Raw genomic sequence first — 24,356 nt, forward strand, 5'->3', positions numbered from 1 at the left:
TTTACTTCTGAAAAGCCCTCATTAGCATGGCATACCTTTGCTAAGCACCACACTACCTCCAACAAAGCACAATCACTGCCTGCATGACACTCCACTGACACTTCTCCTGGGTTACATGCTGCCCAACCGCCCCCCCTCCCCCCCACAGCGCACACCAAAGTGTCCCTGGGCAGCCTTCAGCTGCCCTCATGCCACACCACGCTCATGTCTATTTAGAAGTGTGTCTGCCATGACGAGGGACCGCAGGCACACACTGCAGAGGTTGGCACGGCTAGGCAGCGACCCTCTTTAAAAGTGGCGGAGCGATAGCCCACAATGCTGTACAGAAGCAATGAGAAATAGAATCCTGTGCCACCGCCATCAGGAGCTGCACACGTGGGCATAGCAATGGGGAACCTATGTGCCACACACTATTCATTCTGTCAAGGTGTCTGCATGCCCCAGTCAGACCGGGCTTTTTAATTCATAGACACAGGCAGGTACAACTCCCTATTGTGAAGTCCCTGTCGACCCACAGCATGGGTGGCTTCCTGGAACCCACCGGCGGTACACAGAAATATCCCATTGCATTGCCCAACACAGCTGAGGTAGTAATGTCGTGCTTAATGCAGGTGGCCTTCGGCCCACACTGCATGCCCCAGTCTGACTGGGGTTCTTTATAAATGTACAGATGTAGTAAAAACTCCGTGTGCACCTACAGCATGGGTGGGTGCCAGGAAGCCACCGGCGGTACACAGAAATATCCCATTGCATTGCCCAACACAGCTGAGGTAGTAATGTCGTGCTTAATGCAGGTGGGCTTCGGCCCACACTGCATGCCCCAGTCTGACTGGGGTTCTTTTCAAGTGTACAGATGTAGTAAAAACTCCGTGTGCACCTACAGCATGGGTGGGTGCCAGGAAGCCACCGGCGGTACACAGAAATATCCCATTGCATTGCCCAACACAGCTGAGGTAGTAATGTCGTGCTTAATGCAGGTGGGCTTCGGCCCACACTGCATGCCCCAGTCTGACTGGGGTTCTTTTCAAGTGTACAGATGTAGTAAAAACTCCGTGTGCACCTACAGCATGGGTGGCTCCCTGGAACCCACCGGCGGTACACAGAAATATCCCATTGCATTGCCCAACACAGCTGAGGTAGTAATGTCGTGCTTAATGCAGGTGGGCTTCGGCCCACACTGCATGCCCCAGTCTGACTGGGGTTCTTTATAAGTGTACAGATGTAGTAAAAACTCTGTGTGCACCTACAGCATGGGTGGGTGCCAGGAAGCCACCGGCGGTACACAGAAATATCCCATTGCATTGCCCAACACAGCTGAGGTAGTAATGTTGTGCTTAACCCTTTCCAATCCAATTTGTATATGGTTTTCCTAGGGGGCTTACTCTTTTTCTGCCGTTATACAACGGCGATATATACTGGCTAAAGCCAGTACTGCATGAGCTGACACGTAGGATAGGCTCCGACAGCAGAGAGGCTGGCAATATACAGTAAGAGAACCCCGACGGACGTCTACCAACAACGGAGCTGTACAGCCTTAAACCCTAATGTCTTCACAGGTCAGACAGTGGACTGGAAAGGGTTAATGCAGGTGGGTTTCGGCCCACACTGCATGCCCCAGTCAGACTGGGTTTCTTTATAAGTGGAAACAGATGCATTTATAATTCCCTGTGGACCCACAGCATGGGTGGGTGCCAGGAAGCCACCGGCGGTACATAGAAATATCCCATTGCATTGCCCAACACAGCTGAGGTAGTAATGTCGCACTTAATGCAGGTGGGCTAAAAATTAATTTGATTACACTGTAGGCGAGGGCCCACAAAAATTGCTGTATCAACAGTACTAATGTACATCAGAAAAATTGGCCATGGCCAGCCAAGAGGGCAGGTGAAACACATTAATCGCTTTGGTTAATGTGGCTTAAGTGGTAACTAGGCCTGGAGGCAGCCCAGTGTAACGAAAAATTGGTTCAAGTTAAAGTTCCAACGCTTTTAAGCGCATTGAAACTTATAAAAATTGTTCAGAAAAATTATTTGAGTGAGCCTTGTGGCCCTAAGAAAAATTGCCCGTTCAGCGTGATTACGTGAGGTTTCAGGAGGAGGAGCAGGAGGAGGAGGAGGAATATTAGACACAGATTGATGAAGCAGAAATGTCCCCGTTTTGGATGGTGAGAGAGAACGTAGCTTCCATCCGCGGGTGCAGCCTACGTATTGCTTACGTATCGCTGCTGTCCGCTGGTGGAGAACCGAAGTCTGGGGAAATCCAGCCTTTGTTCATGTTGATGAGTGTTAGCCTGTCGGCACTGTCGGTTGACCGGCGGGTACGCTTATCTGTGATGATTCCCCCAGCCGCACTAAACACCCTCTCCGACAAGACGCTAGCCGCAGGACAAGCAAGCACCTCCAGGGCATACAGCGCTAGTTCAGGCCACGTGTCCAGCTTCGACACCCAGTAGTTGTAGGGGGCAGAGGCGTCACCAAGGATGGTCGTGCGATCGGCTACGTACTCCCTCACCATCCTTTTACAGTGCTCCCGCCGACTCAGCCTTGACTGGGGAGCGGTGACACAGTCTTGGTGGGGAGCCATAAAGCTGGCCAGGCCCTTAAAGACTGTTGCACTGCCTGGGATGTACATGCTGCTCGATCTCCGCACCTCCCCTGCTACCTTGCCCTCGGTACTGCGCCTTCTGCCACTAGCGCTGTCGGCTGGGAATTTTACCATCAGCTTGTCCGCAAGGGTCCTGTGGTATAGCAACACTCTCGAACCCCTTTCCTCTTCGGGAATCAGAGTGGGCAGGTTCTCCTTAAACCGTGGATCGAGCAGTGTGTACACCCAGTAATCCGTCGTGGTCAGAATGCGTGCAACGCGAGGGTCACGAGAAAGGCATCCTAACATGAAGTCAGCCATGTGTGCCAGGGTACCTGTACGCAACACATGGCTGTCTTCACTAGGAAGATCACTTTCAGGATCCTCCTCCTCCTCCTCCTCCTCCTCAGGCCATACACGCTGAAAGGATGACAGGCAATCAGCCGGTGTACCGTCAGCAGCGGGCCAAGCTGTCTCTTCCCCCTCCTCCTCATCCTCCTCATGCTCCTCCTCCTCCTCCTGTACGCGCTGAGAAATAGACAGGAGGGTGCCCTGACTATCCAGCGGCATACTGTCTTCCCCCGCCCCCGTTTCCGAGCGCAAAGCAGCTGCCTTTATGGTTTGCAGGGAATTTCTCAAGATGCATAGCAGAGGAATGGTGACGCTAATGATTGTAGCATCGCTGCTCACCACCTGGGTAGACTCCTCAAAATTACCAAGGACATGGCAGATGTCTGCCAACCAGGCCCACTCTTCTGAAAGGAATTGAGGAGGCTGACTCCCACTGCGCCGCCCATGTTGGAGTTGGTATTCGACTATAGCTCTACGCTGTTCATAGAGCCTGGCCAACATGTGGAGCGTAGAGTTCCACCGTGTGGGCACGTCGCACAGCAGTCGGTGCACTGGCAGCTTAAAGCGATGTTGCAGGGTGCGCAGGGTGGCAGCGTCCGTGTGGGACTTGCGGAAATGTGCGCAGAGCCGGCGCGCCTTTACGAGCAGGTCTGACAAGCGTGGGTAGCTTTTCAGAAAGCGCTGAACCACCAAATTAAAGACGTGGGCCAGGCATGGCACGTGCGTGAGGCTGCCGAGCTGCAGAGCCGCCACCAGGTTACGGCCGTTGTCACACACGACCATGCCCGGTTGGAGGCTCAGCGGCGCAAGCCAGCGGTCGGTCTGCTGTGTCAGACCCTGCAGCAGTTCGTGGGCCGTGTGCCTCTTATCGCCTAAGCTGAGTAGTTTCAGCACGGCCTGCTGACGCTTGCCCACCGCTGTGCTGCCACACCGCGCAACACCGACTGCTGGCGACATGCTGCTGCTAACACATCTTGATTGCGAGACAGAGGAGGAGGAGGAGGGTGCTTTAGTGGAGGAAGCATACACCTCTGCAGATACCACCACCGAGCTGGGGCCCGCAATTCTGGGGGTGGGTAGGACGTGAGCGGTCCCAGGCTCTGACTCTGTCCCAGCCTCCACTAAATTCACCCAATGTGCCGTCAGGGAGATGTAGTGGCCCTGCCCGCCTGTGCTTGTCCACGTGTCCGTAGTTAAGTGGACCGTGGCAGTAACCGCGTTGGTGAGGGCGCGTACAATGTTGCGGGAGACGTGGTCGTGCAGGGCTGGGACGGCACATCGGGAAAAGTAGTGGCGACTGGGAACTGAGTAGCGCGGGGCCGCCGCCTCCATGATACTTTTGAAGGACTCCGTTTCCACAACCCTATACGGCAGCATCTCAAGGCTGATGAATTTTGCTATGCGGACGGTTAACGTTTGAGCGTGCGGGTGCGTGGCGGTGTACTTGCGCTTGCGCTCCAACAGTTGCGCAAGCGACGGCTGGATGGTGCGCTGAACTACACTGCTGGATGGGGCCGAGGACAGCGGAGGTGAGGGTGTGGGTGCAGGCCAGGAGACGGTAGTGCCTGTGTCCTGAGAGGGGGGTTGCATCTCAGTGGCAGGTTGGGGCACAGGGGGAGAGGCAGGGGTGCAAACCGGAGGCGCTGAACGGCCTTCGTTCCACCTTGTGGGGTGCTTGGCCATCATATGTCTGCGCTTGGTGGTGGTGGTGAGGCTGTTGGTGTTGGCTCCCCGGCTGAGCTTTGCGCGACAAAGGTTGCACACCACTGTTCGTCGGTCGTCAGGCGTCTCTGTGAAAAACTGCCAGACCTTAGAGCACCTCGGCCTCTGCAGGGTGGCATGGCGCGAGGCGGCGCTTTGGGAAACACTTGGTGGATTATTCGGTCTGGCCCTGCCTCTACCCCTGGCCACCGCACTGCCTCTTGCAACCTGCCCTGCTGATGCCCTTGACTCCCCCTCTGAAGACCTGTCCTCCTGAGTAAGCGTTGCACACCAGGTGGGGTCAGTCACCTCATCGTCCTGCTGCTCTTCCTCCGAATCCTCTGTGCGCTGCTCCCTCGGACTTACTGCCCTTACTACTACCTCACTGCAAGACAACTGTGTCTGATCGTCATCGTCCTCCTCACCCACAGAAAGTTGTTGAGACAGTTGGCGGAAGTCCCCAGCCTCTTCCCCCGGACCCCGGGAACTTTCGAATGGTTGGGCATCAGTGACGATAAACTCCTCTGGTGGGAGAGGAACCGCTGCTGCCCAATCTAAGCAGGGGCCCGAGAACAGTTCCTGGGAGTGTTCCCGCTCCTGAGCAGGTGTCATTGTAGTGGAGTGAGGAGGCTGGGAGGAAGGAGGAGCAGCAGACAGAGGATTCGGATTTGCAGCAGTGGACGGCGCAGAACTGCGGGTTGACGATAGGTTGCTCGAAGCACTTTCTGCCATCCAGGACAGGACCTGCTCACACTGCTCATTTTCTAATAACCGTCTCCCGCGTGGACCCATTAATTGGGCGATGAATATGGGGACGCCAGAAACGTGCCTCTCTCCTAATCGCGCAGCAGTCGGCTGCGACACACCTGGATCAGGAGCTCGGCCTGTGCCCACACCCTGACTTGGCCCTCCGCGTCCTCGGCCGCGTCCACGTCCTCTAGGCCTACCCCTACCCCTCAGCATGCTGTATTACCAGTGATTTGATTTCACAGGCAGCTAATAAATTGGCGCAAGACTGCAGGCCAAATATAATTTTTTCCCTTTTTTGAAAACGAAAGGCCCCACTGCCTCTAGTGAATGTATAATCTAAGTTTAATAACTGTGCTGTTTTCCTGCTAATGTGTCACAGAACGTGAGGGTAGCAGAGTTATTAACTCTGGCAGAGCAGGTTTTTTTTTTCCCAATTAAGGAAAGCAAATGGCGAAGCCAGCAGTAAACCGTAGCTGAGTGCGTCTGATTTTTAAAGGTTGCACACGCAGCCGACACGTGTCCACCGCCCTTAGGACGGACAGAGGCAGGACAAATAGAAATATTTTCCGTTTTTTGGCACCAAAAGGCAGCACTGCGTATATTCAATGAACATGAGAAGTTTAATAACTGTGCTGTGTCCCTGCTAATGTGTCACAGAACGTGAGGGTAGCAGAGTTATTAACTCTGGCAGTGCAGGTATTTTTTTTCCCAATTAAGGAAAGCAAATGGCGAAGCCAGCAGTAAACCGTAGCTGGGTGCGTCTGATTTTTAAAGGTTGCACACGCAGCCGACACGTGTCCACCGCCCTTAGGACGGACAGAGGCAGGACAAATAGAAATATTTTCCGTTTTTTTCCACCAAAAGGCAGGCCTCATGTCCACGGGCAAAATAAGAATTAAAATCCGCAGCGGATTTTAACTCTTCTCCTGCCCATGGATCCGCATCCCATAGGGATGCATTGACCACCCGCAGGTAGATAAATACCCGCGGATGGTCAATAAAAGTGATTTAAAAAAAAATGGAGCATGAAAAAATCCGGACCATGCTCCATTTTCGTGCGTGTCTCCCGAAAATGGGAATTTACTCACCTGCTCCGGATCTTCCCTTCGCCGTGGCTTCTTCTCTCCGTCGGCATTTTAGCACTTTCTGCTTAGGTTAAGCAGCGCTGCTGATTAGAGCCACCTGATTGGCTCTTCGGCACCATGTGACTACAATCAGCGTGCACGCTGCGTAGTCACGTGGTGCCGAAGAGCCAATCAGGTGGCTCAAATCAGCAGCGCTGCTTAACCTAAGCAGAAAGTGCTAATATGCTCTCCGTCGCGGCTGGATCTTTTTTTCTTCGGGCCGGCACATGCGCGGGGCACGCAACCGACGTGCCCTGCGCATCCGCCGGGCCGAAGAAAGAAGATCCGGCCGCGACGGAGAGAAGATGAAGCCGCGGCGAAGAGAAGATCCGGAGCGGGCGAGAGGTGAGTAAATTCTTATTTTTATGCCTCATGTCCGCTGGGCAGGAGGGACCCGCTACGGATTCTACATGGAGAATCCGTAGCGGGCCTGATTTTCCCCGTGGACATGAGGCCTCAATGTGTCAAGTTTGTCTACATGTGTTAACACTTGATTGACTGTCTGATATCACCTTTTGAGAGCAGTGGGGGATGTCCACTTGATACATGGATAGTGCGGGGAGCTAGACCTAAGAAAAGCCTGTCCAGGCGAAGGTATAGTAAAGTCCCCTGGTGCAAGCACTGAGTCATGACTGACTCCTCAGGTGATGTCAAAAACAGGTGACTTTTTTGCAGCATTGTTTGGCTGAGTTAACCTTGAGCCGGCTACCTGAACTACTCGGGGATTAAACACGCTACCTTCTGGTCATGAGTGAGAGCTTAGGACTGCATTTCTGCTGCCTTAACGCTCTGCGACACACAGGGCTCTCGTCCAGGCGAAGGAAGGTAAGTATTAATTAAAAAAAAGTATTTCTTGTGACAGCTCTACTTTAAGAAGCTCTAGAGTGCAGTGTTTATTCTTATATACTACAGAACAGAGTGGCACAACCTACACAATGTAGCTTCATGTAGCCCCTAACTATTGGGAAACAAGCATATCAGTTCAGGAACCCTGCTAGTATGTATGCTTAGTGCAGGCCTTAAGGAGTGATGCAAAATATGAATTCTCCTTTTTGTGGTCTTTAAATCCCTGTATTAAAGGGGTTGTCTCACGCCGAAACGTTTTTTTTAAAATTCAATAGGCCCCCCATTCGGCGCGAGACAAACCCAAGGGATGGGTTAAAAAAAAAAAAGTTTATTACTTACCCGACTCCCCGCGCTGCGGCGACTTCTTTCTTCCTTTACCAAGATGGCCGCCGGGATCTTCACCCACGATGCACCGCGGGTCTTCTCCCATGGTGCACCGTGGGCTCTGTGCGGTCCATTGCCGATTCCAGCCTCCTGATTGGCTGGAATCGGCACACGTGACGGGGCGGAGCTACGAGGACCAGCTCTCCGGCATGAGCGGCCCCATTCACCAGGGAGAAGACCGTACTGCGCAAGTGCACCTAAAAACGCCAGAAGACAGCGAATTTAGACGGATCCATGGTGACGGGGACGCTAGCAACGGAGCAGGTAAGTGAATAACTTCTGTATTGCTCATAATTAATGCACGATGTATATTACAAAGTGCATTAATATGGCCATACAGAAGTGCTGAACCCCACTTGATTTCACGAGACAACCCCTTTAAGTCCCATTTAGATGGGATGACTGTCAGGCAAATGATGCCCGACACTCATCCCCGCATGTAACAACTTAGGTGCTTTAGCACAGGAGCAAGTATTACTGGCTCGCTCAGCAAGGGGCTAGGACGGCTGGAGATTTCACTCCTCGCTCCCCCCCCCCCCCTCCATTCACTCAACACAGCAGCCATTCAGTACTGAACGTCTGCTATTTACACTGAGCGATTATCGTTAAGAATTTTAAGCTGCATAAAATCCTGACTGCTAATCGTTCAGTATAAAAAGCAGCTGTTTAGTACTGAACGGCTGTATGTTAAGTGAATGGAGATGGGCGGGGGAGAGCGAGGAGAGAAATTTCCTCCAGCTGCCCCAATGTGCAGCAGTGATACTCGCTCCTGTGCAAAAGCATGAGAGCGAGTAAATGTGGGGACGAGTGTCGGGCATCGTAATTGACAAAAGCTGTTTCAGTTAGAGTCAATTGACAAAGGTATATTTTTGGGCCTTGTGCTTTCTTTGTATTCCACGAACAGCCCACAGCCACATCATAGCCTATAAGGCCATTTAGATGAACAATTTTTCACATGCACCGATGGTCTTTGCTGCATGTCCTCTTCTCATCCATGTTCTTGGCCGAGAAAATGACATGTGATATGCTGTGTCTATGGAGATTGGCCAGCAGACAAATGAGTGTCCATGAGTTATCTGATGCAAGTAGTTGCTCGAGTTTTTCAGGCGCAACTTACATATGTTTATATGAATTTGGCCTTAAAGAAATGAAATTGCAAATGTGGCTTTTATAAGTGCTTTTTCTACTAAATAAAGGCACACAAAGCCTGGTTGCTAAAAATCTGTTCCTCTCAAGAAAGATTGGTAAGTGTGAACCATGCCTTGATGCAAAGAAGTTTTAGAATAGTTTAGAATAGGTGTTATAGAGACACATAAAGTTGGAAAAGGATACAAAAGCAAGACTATGGACCTGTGTGTACATCAATCTATGGTTAGACATCTTCCTAGAAGTGAGCATTCTGTTATGATCAGTCCAAGAGCACAACTGGCAATCCTGAAAGAGGTGAGAAAGCACCCAACAGCAAAAGAGGAAAACTCTACAAATTTCTAAAACCTCTGTTCACTATTAGAAAATCACTGAACAAGAGTAACGTTCATCGAAGGAAACCACGAAGGAAGCCACTGCTGTCCAAAAGAAACATTGTGACACGTTACACAAGTCTGCCCAAGATGACCTGGATATCTCACAATATTCCAAATATACTATGAACAAATGAGACAAAGAAAACTGTGCATGTCACAGACACAGCTATGCTAAATGACAAGCGCATGTCACTGACACAGCTCTGCTACGTGACATGCGCAAGTCACCGACACACCTCTGCTACGTGACATGCGCATGTCAGACATAGCTCTGCTATGTGACTTGCGCATGTCACAGACACAGCTCTACTATGTGACATGCGCGTCACAGACACAGCTCTGCTACGTGACATGCGCATCACAGACACAGCCCTGCTACATTACATGCACATATTACAAACACAGCTCTGCTACATGACATGCATAGCACAGACACAGCTATGCTACATTACATGTGCATGTCACAGACACAGCTCTGCTACATGACATGCGCATCACACACAAAGCGATGCTACTTGACATGCACATCACTGACACAGCTCTGCTGCATGACATGCATGTCACAGACACAGCTCTGCATGTAGCAGAGTTGTGTCTGATGTGCATATCATGTAGCAGAGCTGTGTTTGTAACACGCATGTCATGTAGCAGAGCTGTGTCTGTGACAGACATATCATGCGAATGTTACAAACACAGTTCTTCTACATAACATGCACGTCACAGACACAGCCCTGCTACATTAAATGCACGTCACAGACACAGCTCTTCTACATTACATGTGCGGCACCGACACAGCTTTGCTACATTACATGTGCATGTCACAGACACAGCTCTGCTACATGACATGCACGTCACAGACACAGCTCTGCTACATTACATACATCAATGCTGACAATACACATTACACACACAGCTCTACTACATCCATCCTGATTCCCCCACATGACACACACAGCTCCTGGATACAGTGATGAGCCCCTGGTCATGTGATCCCTGACTCCATTCACACAGGTGATCACGTGGTGACATCATCACAGGTCCTGGTAGTTTCTGTTGGCTTATCCAGTATAGAGTACTTTCTACCAAACTCAAGAATGGCTCCTCCCACAGCAGTGACATCACTGCAGGTCCTTCAGCCCGCCGGATCTCTGTGGTGGCGGTAGGTCAGTGTCTCCTGTCAGGACTGCTGAGTTGTGTCTGACATAATAATGGCTTAGTTGTATTCTCATTGTGTTATTTTGTCCTCCTCTACCAAGAGCCCAAACTTTGTTGTTCTTCTGTCAGTCAGGCTATGTGTTTTATATATACCGTAGGACCTGTGATGACGCCACCAGGGGGTGAGGGGAGCAATGACGTCACCTGGGGCGGAGCGTGAGAAGCACACTTACACAAACACACATACATACAAACAGACAAGTAGTCGTTAGAAGTTTGACTATGATTAAGGCCTCGTTTACACAATTGCTGTTTTAGTGCAGTATAGGGGCGTACAAAGATTGCTGCTATACTGCATTAAAGATCGAGTGAACAGGTTAATTCCAGCTATTTGAATGATCCTGTTTACACAATTCGAGGTGTGTGGTGCATGCCTTCCAGCTCCCACAGAGTCAGGGTCCTGTATTTTCACGCACCACAGACCTTAGATGCGACCTCGCAGTTGCATGTCCTATCTTTGGAGAAATAAATGCAACCGCAGCACACGCCAGAGTTTCTTAAGTAAATGGTACTCTGGTTTCCACAGAGGAAATATCCGTCACAGAAATGAGGAGAAATTGTGCAGGAGCCCGGTGTGGTCCGGATCCAAGCCCCAAACAACTGAAGATATAAAATGACCAGGCAGCAACTGATGGTGTTAGCAAAAATTAGAGAGTAACTTTTATTCCTCCATAAAAGTAAGACCAGCAACGTTTCGGTTTCCACTGGGGGCTTGACAAAGGTTTCTGTGGAAACCGAAACGTTGCCGGTCTTACTTTTATGGAGGAATAAAAGTTACTCTCTAATTTTTGCTAAAACCATCAGTTGCTGCCTGGTCATTTTATATCTTCATGTCCTATCTTTGGCGCGTCTAACATTCTATCATGTGAACGATTTTATAAGAACCCATTGGCTCTTTTCATGTGCCTCTAATGCGTGCAAACAGTGCTTGTGTGAACGAGGCCTAAGGGCAACATGCTTGCCTGAAACATGTAAGACGTCACATGACCTTTGTTCCTTTATGTCTGCCTGGATCCTTTAATAAAGACTGAAAGCTTTTAACCCGATGCTGGACTTTCTCTGTTTTCCTGTGCATCAGTTGTGGTTTCCAGCCAGACCTCATATAGGAGCGACTACAGAGGAGCTGGTTTCTGGCCTGCATATCGTATGTACTAGTAGAAAGTCCGTTCCAGGATAGTGACTACAAGCTATATGCTAATTATATATATATATCCAGGCTCAGAAAAATGATTCACTAGAGTTAGTAATAATAGTCATAATGGAGAGGTGTCAGCTTTCGAATACACAGAATACTCAGTGCAAACCAACATGGAGATCCCTTTAGGTGTTGCCCCACTTGTCTATGTTTGTAGACACTGGTGGGGTTTTTCAAAATTCTCTGCAGGCTTTTCTTATATTCTTAGAGTTACTAATTAAAATATTTCCCGGTAAACAACATTGCAATGAAATTTGTTATACAGGCCACAGAAAATTAGTCCAACACCACACTCTTATGAAAGCTGCCTGGAAGAAAATATCTGTTGTCCATAGCAATCCATCACAGTGCAGCTTTCATTTTACTTTAGCAGTATAAGAAATGAAAGCTGCTCTGATGTGATTGGTTGCTATGGGTAACATAGACAGATTTTCTTTTATACAGCTTTCATAAGAGTGTGGTACCAGCCTACTTTTCCACGGCCCATCCTGTAGATGCTATGGTGATGATGAGTGAGTGTGAGACATAGCATGTAATTACATAATGCGTCCACATGAGGGCATACCACATCATATTAAAATGTATAAATATTACATTTTGGCCATCTTCTTTGAGAAGACTACCCCCTAGAAGACCACTTTTCAATGCAAACTTTTGGGTGATCCTCTCTGAAACATTTAGCTATATTTTTTATATGATCAAACTACTTTTTAGAAACCCAGAAATTACAAAGCTTAAAAAAAATGTAAAAAACACTCAAAGTAAAGGCCCCTTTAGATACAATGATTTTCACTCAAAAATCACTCAAAGCCATCTTTTGAGTGATAATCGTTGTGCCGTCGTTAAGTTTTCGTTAAGCCGTCGCTGATCCTTCAGCATGCTGAAAGGTCAGTGATCAGTTATTAGGAATTCACAGTGTGATACAGCTGATACTATTGTTTCAGCTGTATCCCGCTCCCTGAACACAGGCGGGGTATGAAGAACAGAGCTGCCTAGCTGTGTTCTGCATACCCTGGTCGGAGCGCTTGGCTGTATACCCGCTGGGCGCTGCGAGCGGGGAGTAGCTGGATGCAGAAGACAAGTGGGGACACAGCGCGTGTCCTCTGCATCCTCTGCTCGGAGCACAAGATGATCGCTCAACGTTTGAGCAATCACCTTGCGCTTAGAACACAACGATTATCACTCAAAAGATTTTTTCAGCGATAATCGTTGTGTCTAAACCAGCCTTAAGTTGTGAAGCCCAAAATGACCAGCAGATGGAAAGATAATGATGAAAAGGTTACATTTCAATACAGTAATTTACAATGAAACCTCCCCAAAAGACCTCTCTATATACAGACCAGTTTTCACGTAACAGATTTTCAATTACAGTATTTTCAATTAGACTACCCCCCGAGAAAACTACTTTTCAATGCAATTTTGGGTCGTCATTAGAGATGAGCGTGCATGCTCGTTCGAGCATTAGCATACTCGAAAGTACTTGTTACTCGAGCGAGCACCACCTGGTGTTCGAAAAAATTTCACCTTGTCCTCCCTACATGTTTAGCGGCTTTTTTAGCCAATGAACATGGAGGGAAGGCTTTGGCACCTCCTGCTATGACGTGCCAACCCTGTGCACGTCTATAGCAGTGATTGGCTGGCCGGATCAGGTGACCTAAGATCATAAAAACTCAGGTCACCTGATGCTCGCCTCACACGGAGGCTGGATTAGCTGAGGGACAGAGCTGCTGCGAATGAGGGAGAGCGTCTGTGTAGGTTAAAAGGAGCGTTTAGGCAGGGATCCATCTTCAAAGAACCCAACATTCCTTTTAGGACTACAACTCCACTTTTGTGCATCATCAGTTTGGCTGCCTGGGAGCAGAAGTGCACACAAAGCGCTGTATCACAAGCATCCCGGCTGTATACTGCATGCTGTTACCAGTTCTATACAGTATACTGCTACTGGTGAACACAGACTACCATATATAGCAACTAACAAAACTCCTCTCATTTTTCATTTTTTATTTGTTTTTGGCTGAAAGCATTTGTATAATAGGCCCAACTGTATGTCCTGTTGATCCACACTATATAACAAGACTGTACTCATTTTACACTGTCTATTTTTTGCTAAAGTGTATGCAAAATACCCCAGTGTGTGTCCTGTCTATCTGCGCTATATAACAAGACTGTACTCATTTTTCACAGTCTTCTTTTTGCTATAGTGTACGCAAAATACCCTTAGTGTGTGTCCTGTCGATCCGCACTATATAACAAGACTGTACTCATTTTACACTGTTTATTTTTTGTTTAAAGCGTACGTAATATAGCCTTAGTGTGTGTCCTGTTAATCCACGCTATATAACAAGACTGTACTCATTTTACACTGTCTATTTTTGGCTTAAAGCATACGCAAAATACCTCACAGTTTTTCGTAGCATTTTGAGGCAGTTAATTATACAACATGAACAACACTAGGGGTAAGGCTCGAGGACGAGGATGTGGACATGGGCATCCGAATGAGGGTGTGGGCAAAGGTCGAAGTCCTGGAAGGGGTGAAAGAGTGCCTACTGTATCAATGCTCCATAGCTTCATTTCACAGTTTGCAGGTCCGCGTGGTACACCATTATTAAAACCACAACAGTGCGATCAGGTGATGATGTGGATAGCGGACAACAGGTCCAGTAATTTATCCACCACCCAGTCTTCCAGGCAGTCCACTCACACTAGCCAGGGGACTGGACCTGTGAATCCTCATGCTGATCCTCCTTCCTCCCAGCCTGGTCACTCCAGGAAAAGGAGAGATTCAGAATAGGCATACTCACAGGAAATGTTCTCAGGTCCCTTCCCTGAGTTGCAAACAACGGCTCATAAGCCACCTGAGGAATTTTTCATGACCGATGCCCAAAATTTGGACTTTTCACAGTCTCAGGGTGATGAGGTTGGAGACTTCCAAGTAGTGTCTCAAGAGGTATTTGTTGATGATGATGAGACACAGTTGTCTGTCAGTGAGGTTGTTGTTAGGGCAGTAAGTCTGAGGGAGGAGCAGACTGTGGATTCTGAGGAAGAGCTGGTGGTTGGTAAGCCTACTGAGGATAGGGCTTCAGAGGGGGAGGCAAGTGCGGCAGCAGAACAGATTGGAAGAGGCAGTGGGGTGGTCAGAGGGAGAAGCAGGGCCAGAGCAAGTAATCCTCCAACTGTTCCCCACAGCAAGCTCCCGTGCAGAGGGCTAGGTGTTCGAAGGTCTGGAGGCTTTTTAATGAGAGCGCGGACAACCCACGAACAGTGGTGTGCAACCTGTGCCACACCAAGATCAGCAGGGGAGCCACCACTACCAGCCTGACCACTACCAGCATGCGCAGGCATATGATAGCTAAGCACCCGACGAGGTGGAACGAAGGCCATTCACCGCTTGTGGGTCACACCACTGCCTCTTCCCCTGTATCACATGCTGGCACTGAGATGCAATCCCCCTCCCAGGATGCAGACATGAGCATTTCCTGCCCTGCAGCCACCCCTTCACCTGCACGGTCCCCCACTGCGTCCCAGCGCAGTGTTCAGCCATGCCCTCACCAACACGGTTACTGGGAAGGTCCACTTAACCACCAAAAGGTGAACAAGTGCTGGCGGGCAGGGACACTACATCTCCCGCTGGCGCGTTGGGTTAACCTTCTGTGAGCACGTCACCCTCAGTCGGAAGCTCGAGGCGCTGCAGCCTTGCTATGGGGAAGTATCAACAGGCAGTGCTGAAACTCCTGAGCTTAGGTGACAAGAGGCACACCGCCAAAGAGCTGCTACAAGGTTTGACAGAGCAGACCGATCTGTGGTTTTTGCCGCTGAACCTCCAACCAGGCATGGTGGTGTGTGACAATGGGCGTGACCTGGTGGCGGCTCTGCAGCTTGGCAGACTAACACACGTGCCATGCTTGGCCCACGTGTTCAATCTAGTGGCTCAGCGCTTTCTTAAAAACCACTCCAATTTGTCTGAGGTGCTCAGCAAGGTGCATCCCGTGTGCGCACATTTTCGAAAGTCCACCACAGATGCTACCACCCTCAGGACACTGCAACAGCGCTTCCAGCTGCCAGTTCAAAGACTGTTGTGCGATGTGCAAATGCACTGGAATTCAACTTTGCAAATGTTGGCCAGGGTTTACAAGCAGCATAGAGCCATTGTTGAATACCAGCTGCAACATGCCCGTCGGAGTGGTGATCAGCCTCTGCAGTTCTTCACATAGGTGTGGTCATGGATGTCTGACATCTGTCAGGTGTTAGGAAACTTTGAGGAGTCAACACAAATGGTGAGCGGCGATGCCGCCATTATCAGCATAACCATCCCGTTGCTTTGCCTGCTGAGAAGGTCGCTGCTAAGCATTAAGGCCGACGCTTGTGGATAGAACAGAAGATGGGGGATGACAATACATCGCTTGAAAGTTAGACCACCCTCAGGTCTGTTTCTCAGCGCGTATTTGAGGAGGAGGAGGAGGAGGCGGAAGAGACTGCTGCCCACAATGCAGAGGGTAAGAGGGTACCCATGCTACTTTTCTCACATCTGTTCAGCGTGTATGGGCTGAAAAGGAGGAGACTAAGAGTCATCCTCCAATGAGGACAACGATGTGTTGCGTACTGGGACTCTGGCACACATTGCTGACTTCATGTTAAGCTGCCTTTCTCGTGACCCTCGCGTTAGACGCATTCTGGCCAACACGGATTACTGGGTGTTCACCCTTCTCGACCCACGGTATAAGGAGAACCTTTCCACTCTCATTCCCAAAGAGGAAAGGAGTACAAGAGTGATGCAATACCACAAGGCCCTAGTGGAAAAGCTGATACTAAACTTCCCATCTGACAACGCTAGTGGTAGAGGACGTAGTTCAGTGGGCCAACTAGCAGGGGAGACGAGGAGAACAGGCAGCATGTCCAGTGCAGGCAGGGGAACACTCTCTAAGGCCTTTGCCAGTTTTATGGCACCCCAGCCAGACTGGGCCACCACTCCCCAGTCTAGGCTGAGTAGATGGGAACATTGTAAAAAGATAGTGAGGGAGTACATAGCCAACCGTACCAACGTCCTCCGTGATCCCTCTGCTCCATACAACTTTTGGGTGTCAAAGCTGGACACGTGGCACAAACTTGTGCTGTACGCCTTGGAGGTGCTGGCCTACCCTGCCGCTAGCGTGTTATCAGAGAAGGTGTTTAGTGCTGCTGTGGGAATAATCAAGGATAAGCGTACCCACCTGTCAACTGACAGCGCCGACAGGCTTACATTTATTAAGATGGACAAAGCCTGGATTTCCCCAGACTTCTCTTCTCCACCGGTGGAAAGCAGCTTAACATAAAGTATTTTTAAGCTGGAACTGGAGAAGCATGCACCCTCTATCATACCAAAAAAGGGTAGAAGTAGCTTGGTCTATCCTTCTCTCATCTTCCTCCTCCTCTTCCTCCTAAACCAGCATGTCAGCATGCTGAACAGCCAATTTTTCAGAGGGCCAAAAGGCTATGTAAAAACTATTTTTTTTGGAGGGGTGCCTCCAGGCTCTGTCAAAACAATTTTTTCTGAGGGCTGCCTCCAGGTTCTCACCCCCAATTTTGAAGAGGTTCACCACTAGAGTTCAGCAAACATGCTGGTTCCAGCGTCATACACCCAGAGTCCACAAATGTATCCCAGTTCAGTGTCCAGCTATCTGACACTGAGACGGAATGAATTGTCCTGGTTTGGCCACTCTAATTTCTTCATAGTACATGCTGTCTTTCCCTGGGGCACTGGTTAAAAAGCCCCTCGGGGAGAGTCAGTGGCTGGGACAGGCGGTAGTTTGCCTGTTGGTGGACCGCCACCTGGATCCCATTAAGCAAGTACGAGTTCTATGTTAAAAAAAATATTTCAGGGGTTCACCTATACTCTTGGTACACAAATCTTTCAAGGGTTCGCCTATACTCTTGGTACACAAATTTTTCAGGGGTTTGCCTATACTCTTGGTAAACAAATCTTTCAGGGGTTCACCTATACTATTGGTAAACAAATACCCTGCACTCTCGCTCAAAAAATCTTTCAGGTTCTCACCTGCAATCTTGGTAGAAAAAAATTCTTCTTTTTAAAATGGGTTGTTTTCTTCATTAAAAATGTAGAAGTAGTGGCCTCTGAGTCCCCCCTAGGCTGGCATTTGTGGCTAATGAAATGCTGCGACAGAGGTGGCATGGGATGGCACTTACAATCATACATTAACCCATTTAGGACCAGCCACTGTATATATACGGCGGCTGGTCCTGGGTTTAGAGGACCACCGATAGTAAAAATACGGCGGTGCTCTAAGCCTCCTCCCTCTGCAATCAGTCAGAGCAGGAACAGGTTATCAGCTGTTAGTGACAACTGATAACCCGGAGCAGAAGGCAGGAGGGTTTTTAACCCTTCCTGCCTTCTGCTTCCCCGATATCCAGTGTTCAATAAGCACTGTATGGGGAAACTGAAAGTAACATTTACTTTCACTATGGGAGCCTCGGGGGGTCATGTGACCTCCCGGGATTCCCTACTATGCAGAGCTGGAGGGTCAGACTTAGACCCTGGCAGCTCTGCAGGTGACTAATGTCACCACAGGGGTTGCTTTCCCCTATAATTAGGGCTTCTATGGACGCCCTAGCTATAGTGGAAAGTGTCAAATAAAGTTAAAAAAAAAAAGTGAATGTCCCCCAGAGGTCTTATATGACGTCATGGGGGACATAGATAGTAAAAGCACAATTACATAAATAAGTAAAACAAAACAACAGAATAAAACAACAACACATACAAAAGAAAAAGAATAACACAAAGTAGACGCCAACAAAAACCGTCGCCGTATGCGCCTGTAAGCCAAAACCATACATACTATATATCAAAACGTCCGAAATAAATAGAGGAACCCATTTCCATACTTTATTTTAGTGTAAATATAAAAATTATTTTGTAAAAAACTATAAATGTTAAAAAAAATCATTTTTTTTAGCATTTTACCCCCAATAAAACTAAAAAACGGGAAAAAAAGTCAGTGAAAAAGATATTAAAAAAATAGTCCTATATGTCACGGAAAAACAAACGCAGCAAAAATAATTTTGGTAGCTAAAGGAAAAAAATGGAGCAGTAAAACCGCCACATGGGTAAAATCCCTAAAAAGTGTCTGGTCCTTAAGGTACAAAACAACCTGGTCCTTAAGGGGTTAATTTGTCAGCTATGAAGCACAATTTTAAAAGGGTCACACGGTGTACGGAAACGTATCCCAGCGTGGTGACCATCTTTGGCCACTAATTTCTTTACAGTTCATGCTGTCTTTCCCTGGGTCACTGGTTAACAAGCCCCTCGGTGAGAGGCAGGGGCTAGGACAGGCGGCAGCTTGTCTGTCGCTGGACAGCCACCTGAATCCCATTAAGCAAGTACGAGCTGTCGCTCAAAAAATCTTTCAGGTTTTACCTGCACTCTTGATAAACAAATCTTTCAAGGGTGCACCTATACTTTTGATAAACAAATCCTTTTAGGGGTTCACTTATACTCTTGCTAAACAAATCTTTCAAGGGTTCACCTGCACTCTGGGTAAAAAAAAATCTGAGATGTGTAGAAGTGCTGGCATCTGAATCCCCTTTATGCCCATGTTTGTGGCTCATGAAATTTTGTGACGAAGGTGGCATGGGATTGGAATTATGATCATACATTAATTTATCATCAATCCTCATCAGCATTGTGAGCTATCGCCCACAATTTCAAGGAGGGTCACTGCCAGGCCCTGCCAACCCTCTGCAGTGTGTGTCTCCTGTTCCTCCTCATCCAATACGCACTTATAAATAGACATGAGGGTGGTGTGACTATCAAGTGACCGTGTGGCACTGCTGAACGCTGCGCTGGGAAAAATTTCAGAATGCTGTGGCCTACTGAGTAGGCAAAGGGGTGCGCCTTACCCTGTCTGGGATGGAGACAGCTGGACGCTGCACTGGGAAAAATGTCAGTACGCTGTGGACGCAAGCTTGTGCCTTTGTCCTGGGGGATTGGACAGCAATGTCATCGTGTAACCCAGGAGAAGAGGCAGTGGTGTCACCCGCAGGAAGTGATTGGCCTTCGTTCCACCTAGTGTGGTGCTTAGCTAAGATGTGCCAGCGCGTGTGCCTTGCTAATTATGATCTGGCCCAACTACATTGCTAGGGGGGTGACCACCAGGCTCTTGCCCACAATTTGGCTTAATAGTGTGACCTGGGAGCCTCAGATGCATCCATGCATGCTGCCCCTGCCTTTCCCTATCCGTTTCTGTGGTGTTTCCATGACTTTCTGATATTTTCAGGTGAATCACACACCCTCCCCTATGCAGAGCATGGGTCACCTTGAAAAATGCTCGAGTCTCCCATTGACTTCAGTGGGGTTCGTTACTCGAAACAGAGCTCTCGAGCATTACAAAAAGTTTGACTCGAGTAACGAGCACCCGAGCATTTTGGTGCTCACTCATCTCTAGTCGTCCTATCAAAGAGGTTTCACAGTATTTGCTTAAACATACATATGTTAGACTTTTGTATAATGTAAAGTCGCTGTTTATTTTTAAACCCCATAATGACACAGGATGTGCAGTTATGTCCTGTACATTCGGGGTTTTATAGATTCCGCTGCATAGAATATAGGTGCTAGCTCTTTCTCACAGCTGATACCTGTAGGCAATAGCCACAATCAGTGTTGACACTGATTGCGGCTGTTAACCCTGTAAATGCTGCTGTCAGCTCTGGGTTTTCCAGCGTATTTTTTCACTAAAAATAATGCTCACGGTCGTGCGAATGGACAAGAAAACGCTAATCATCTCTGGCCATGATCGCGGAACGTCGTCCATTCATGTGAATTTACAGCGCCAAGGAGAAAATGTAAAAATGCATACACTTGTGTGAAAGAGCCCTACGGCTGTGATCTTCTTATATGGAATATCTATCTATCCATTTATCTCATATCTATCTATCCATCTATCAATCTTCTCGTTAATAACCTTGACTACCAGCCTGATAAAGGTTATGTAGTTGATATAATTCACATGCAATAATCTGCTATCGGCGATATTATTGTGTGAACAGGAAGTTTTTCATCTTATGTAAACTCCTACAACTCGTTCCGTGCTCCTCTGTTTGCTCTCCCTTACACTATAACCATCCTTGTGACATTTTCACTGCTTAGTCACACTGGATACGTGCTGAGATCACTTGAGTTCTTATTTGAATAATTCCTGTTGATTAAATGTGGTCACGAAAAACTGATCCTAAATTTTATTAGAGAAGTCTTAAAGTTTATTTCCTTATTTTAGGGTCATTTTTGTTAATTAAATGCGTTGTACGCAAGCATTACAGCCCATACTATCTGCCGGCAGAGATAGTGTACGGGCTGCGATTCGCACTGCGCATACCTGGGAATCTAACATCACGGACATGTGCAGTGTGATTTTTTTCCCCAATTTCCCCTTCTGTTCAGAGTGGGGATGTGCATTGAGATGCTGCCTATACACAATAAAGGCTTACGGACAGTGTTTCATATGTAGCCCATTCAAGGTCTGTGTATAATACGCAAAGAAATAAAGCATGCTGCCATTTATTTCTCCTGCGTATAGATTCGCAGTGTCTACGTGCCGGTGTGAATGGAAGAATGAAAGTCCATTGACTTACATTGCCTTTATTCACTGCACATTACGCACTGGAAATATGCGTGCATAATATGCAGTGACAATAAGTTCGTGTAAACAAGCCCTAAGAGAAATACAAAGGCAAGACACCAGTGGGCAAAATAATGCAGTAAAAAACATCTCAGTACTGGTGCATTATGTCTCCACCGGATGTATAAGTGGAAATATGGGTTGGCCACTGTAAGAAACAGGGAACTCCCAGGCCATGCGGGTTGGCCGGTGTCACTGACAGAGAACTTCCAGGGCATGCCCCCCTAATCTAGCTCACACATGTCCCCGGCAGACTCCCTGCCCCCCCCCCCCCCCGCTGCCTTGGTCATACTCACATGGCCGTGGCAGCTGACACATGTCCACGGCGAAGTCCCATCTGCTCTGGTGTCCCCCCCGCCGCAGCGCTCTTACCCCTCCTCTACTCCCATTTCCCCTGCGGCCGCTGCAGCCGGGGCCACTGTCTCTGTCCTCCCTGCTGTCACAGTCAATGCCGGCACTGGCAAACCGTGCTGTGTCTGTCCATGTACTCCCGGTGCCACTCTCCTCCCCGCTGTCACCATGCATGCCGCCGCTGTCAAACCTCGCTCTCTCCGGCCATGTTCCCCCGGTGGTGCTGTCAGTGTGCTTGTTATGTCTGGTCATGCACTGCCGCTCACCCCAACTTCTCCCCACTGGCTCACTGAGACTGGAGGATCAAGAGTGTAACGGACCGCAAGGAACGGACATCCTGTGTGCACACCGGGAAAAGGAACATCCTGTGTGTGCACTGGCAATCCATACAGCGCAGCTGCACATTAATAGTCTACCATGTGTCAACCACGGCAGTTGAGGGGGGCGTGGCCTGACAGTTCACTGTCACAGACAACGGCCAACCCATGTCTTCACCCATACATCCGGTGGAGACATAATGCACCAGTACCAAATATCTCCGGGTAAGATAGATCCAGATTTCTTCTGTACCAATCTGATGGGAGGGTCAGAATTTTGTGCAAGTAACATCAAACCTTCCCATCAAGTATCCACAGTTCAGGCTAGTGAAGGTGGAGTAATAGTGGGGAAGAATACTTTTTTGGCACACTCCAGACCCTCTGATACCTGTGGATGGATGTAACAATGAGTTTCTTTGCTTCTGGGTGTGTCTATATAGTGGCTATTCGGTTTCAGAACATTTTGTCCAATCCAAATCTCATCCACTCCATACATTTTGTCCATTGATTTCCTCATCCGCTAGGACATTGCATCCAATTTCTTTCGCCCAATCCACATTTCGTCCAATTGCTTTCCTTGTCCAGTAGGACCTTTGACATTTCACCAATGATATTTTATGCCATACTTAAAAAAGAGACATGTATTCTCCTCTTGAACATATAGTCTATATGAAATCACTGTCCGAAGAATGACTTTGGATGTCGCCACCTCTTGACCCACTACCGTAGTAAAAAGGTTGTAATTTCAAAGTTTCTTAACTGATCACATGACGGTGACATCATTAGAAGTCCTAAAAAGACACTCAACACGTACCTGCGGTCAGTCGCTTATCGTTTGAAGATGAACCCAGCTGAGGAAGACAATGAGGAAGACTAAATTCTCTAGCCTGCTCTGCTTATATGAGATAATAGCGACCTTGTGTAAAGTAAAAAAAGTTTAAAAAGTATACAGTTCCATCTCCCCTCACCAAAAGGAATAGTGATGGGAGATGGAACGTTCCTTGATGTCCTCCCCTGACCTCTCCTCCTGACGTGTCCCCCCCAGACCCTCCGCTGCCGCCCCCCCAGGCAAAATGGCGGGCGCATGCGCTTGCGCAGTCGCAGGGTGAAGACATCGGGGGCTGCAATTTGCAAAGTGTAAAAAAGTTTCAAAAGTGAAAAGCTTCATCTCCCATCATCAGTCGGAATGGTGAGGGGAGATGAAATGTATAAGGTAAACCCTCCCTGATATCCCCACTGCCAATGTGTGCCCCCCTCCCTACCCCCGCGGCACGAAAATGGCGGGCACAGTAATGCTATAGCCACATGGGGCAGATTTTTGTTGGAATGTCCGCAGCAGAGATTCTGCAGAAAATCTGCAGCGGCTTCCCTGCCTCTGAGTCCACACTACGTGGTGCGGAAGTAGAGTCAGGGAAGATCAGGGCGGAATCCCATCCCCCACAATGTCGGAGCATTGAGAGGGAGGAATTCTGCAGCGGAGTCGTAATACAAATTATACCACCTAAATGAAGTACAAAATGTGGCAAAAAAACAATGTCAGAATTCGTGGAGTGATTCTATGTTAAACTGACACGTCAGATTTCTAAAATTTGGCCTGGTTGTTAAGGGGTTAAAACAAGTGGCTCAGAATCACTTTTGCGTTTCCAATGCTAAGTAGATAAAATCTAGGTTGTACATAGTGATGTATAGGACAAATTGAGATTGGACGAATTGTCTGCCCGGACGAGCCCTTCCTTGGAGAAACTTATGATAGGGCAAGAAATCTTGGACGACTGTCTTCAAACTGGCTATTCAGTGTATGTCTTACAGCTTAAAAACTACAATTATTATCTAATTACCTGCCAAACCTGCCAATGTTAACCCTTTCGAATCCAATTTGTATCCTGGTTTTCCTAGGGGGCTTACTCTTTTTCTGCCATTATAAAACAGCACTATCTGCTGGCTAAAGCCAGTACTGCATGAGGTGACATGTTGGATAGGCTCTGACAGCAGAGAGGCTGGCAATATACAGTAAGAGAACCCCGACGGCCGTCTTCCAACATCAGAGCTGTACAGCCTTAAATCATAATGTCTTCAGACGTCAGACAGTGGATTGGAAAGGGTTAATATACAACCAATCAATGCTTATAAAAATATATTTTCTCCTAAATGAGACAGGCCGCTGAAGAGCTTATCTGCAGGCTTCACACACGCAGTTCGCAGCCAGTACACAATAACATTGCGTAATACGCGCCAAGATAAAACATGCTGTGATTCTTGCGTACATAATTTATGCAATTTGTGTGAGCGGCAACATTGCTGCCTTTGGGATATTGGTACAGCATATCACACGTGCAAGACCCGAGCACGTA

Source organism: Eleutherodactylus coqui, chromosome 1 (genome assembly GCF_035609145.1).
Source record: "Eleutherodactylus coqui strain aEleCoq1 chromosome 1, aEleCoq1.hap1, whole genome shotgun sequence".
Classification (NCBI taxonomy): domain Eukaryota; kingdom Metazoa; phylum Chordata; class Amphibia; order Anura; family Eleutherodactylidae; genus Eleutherodactylus; species Eleutherodactylus coqui.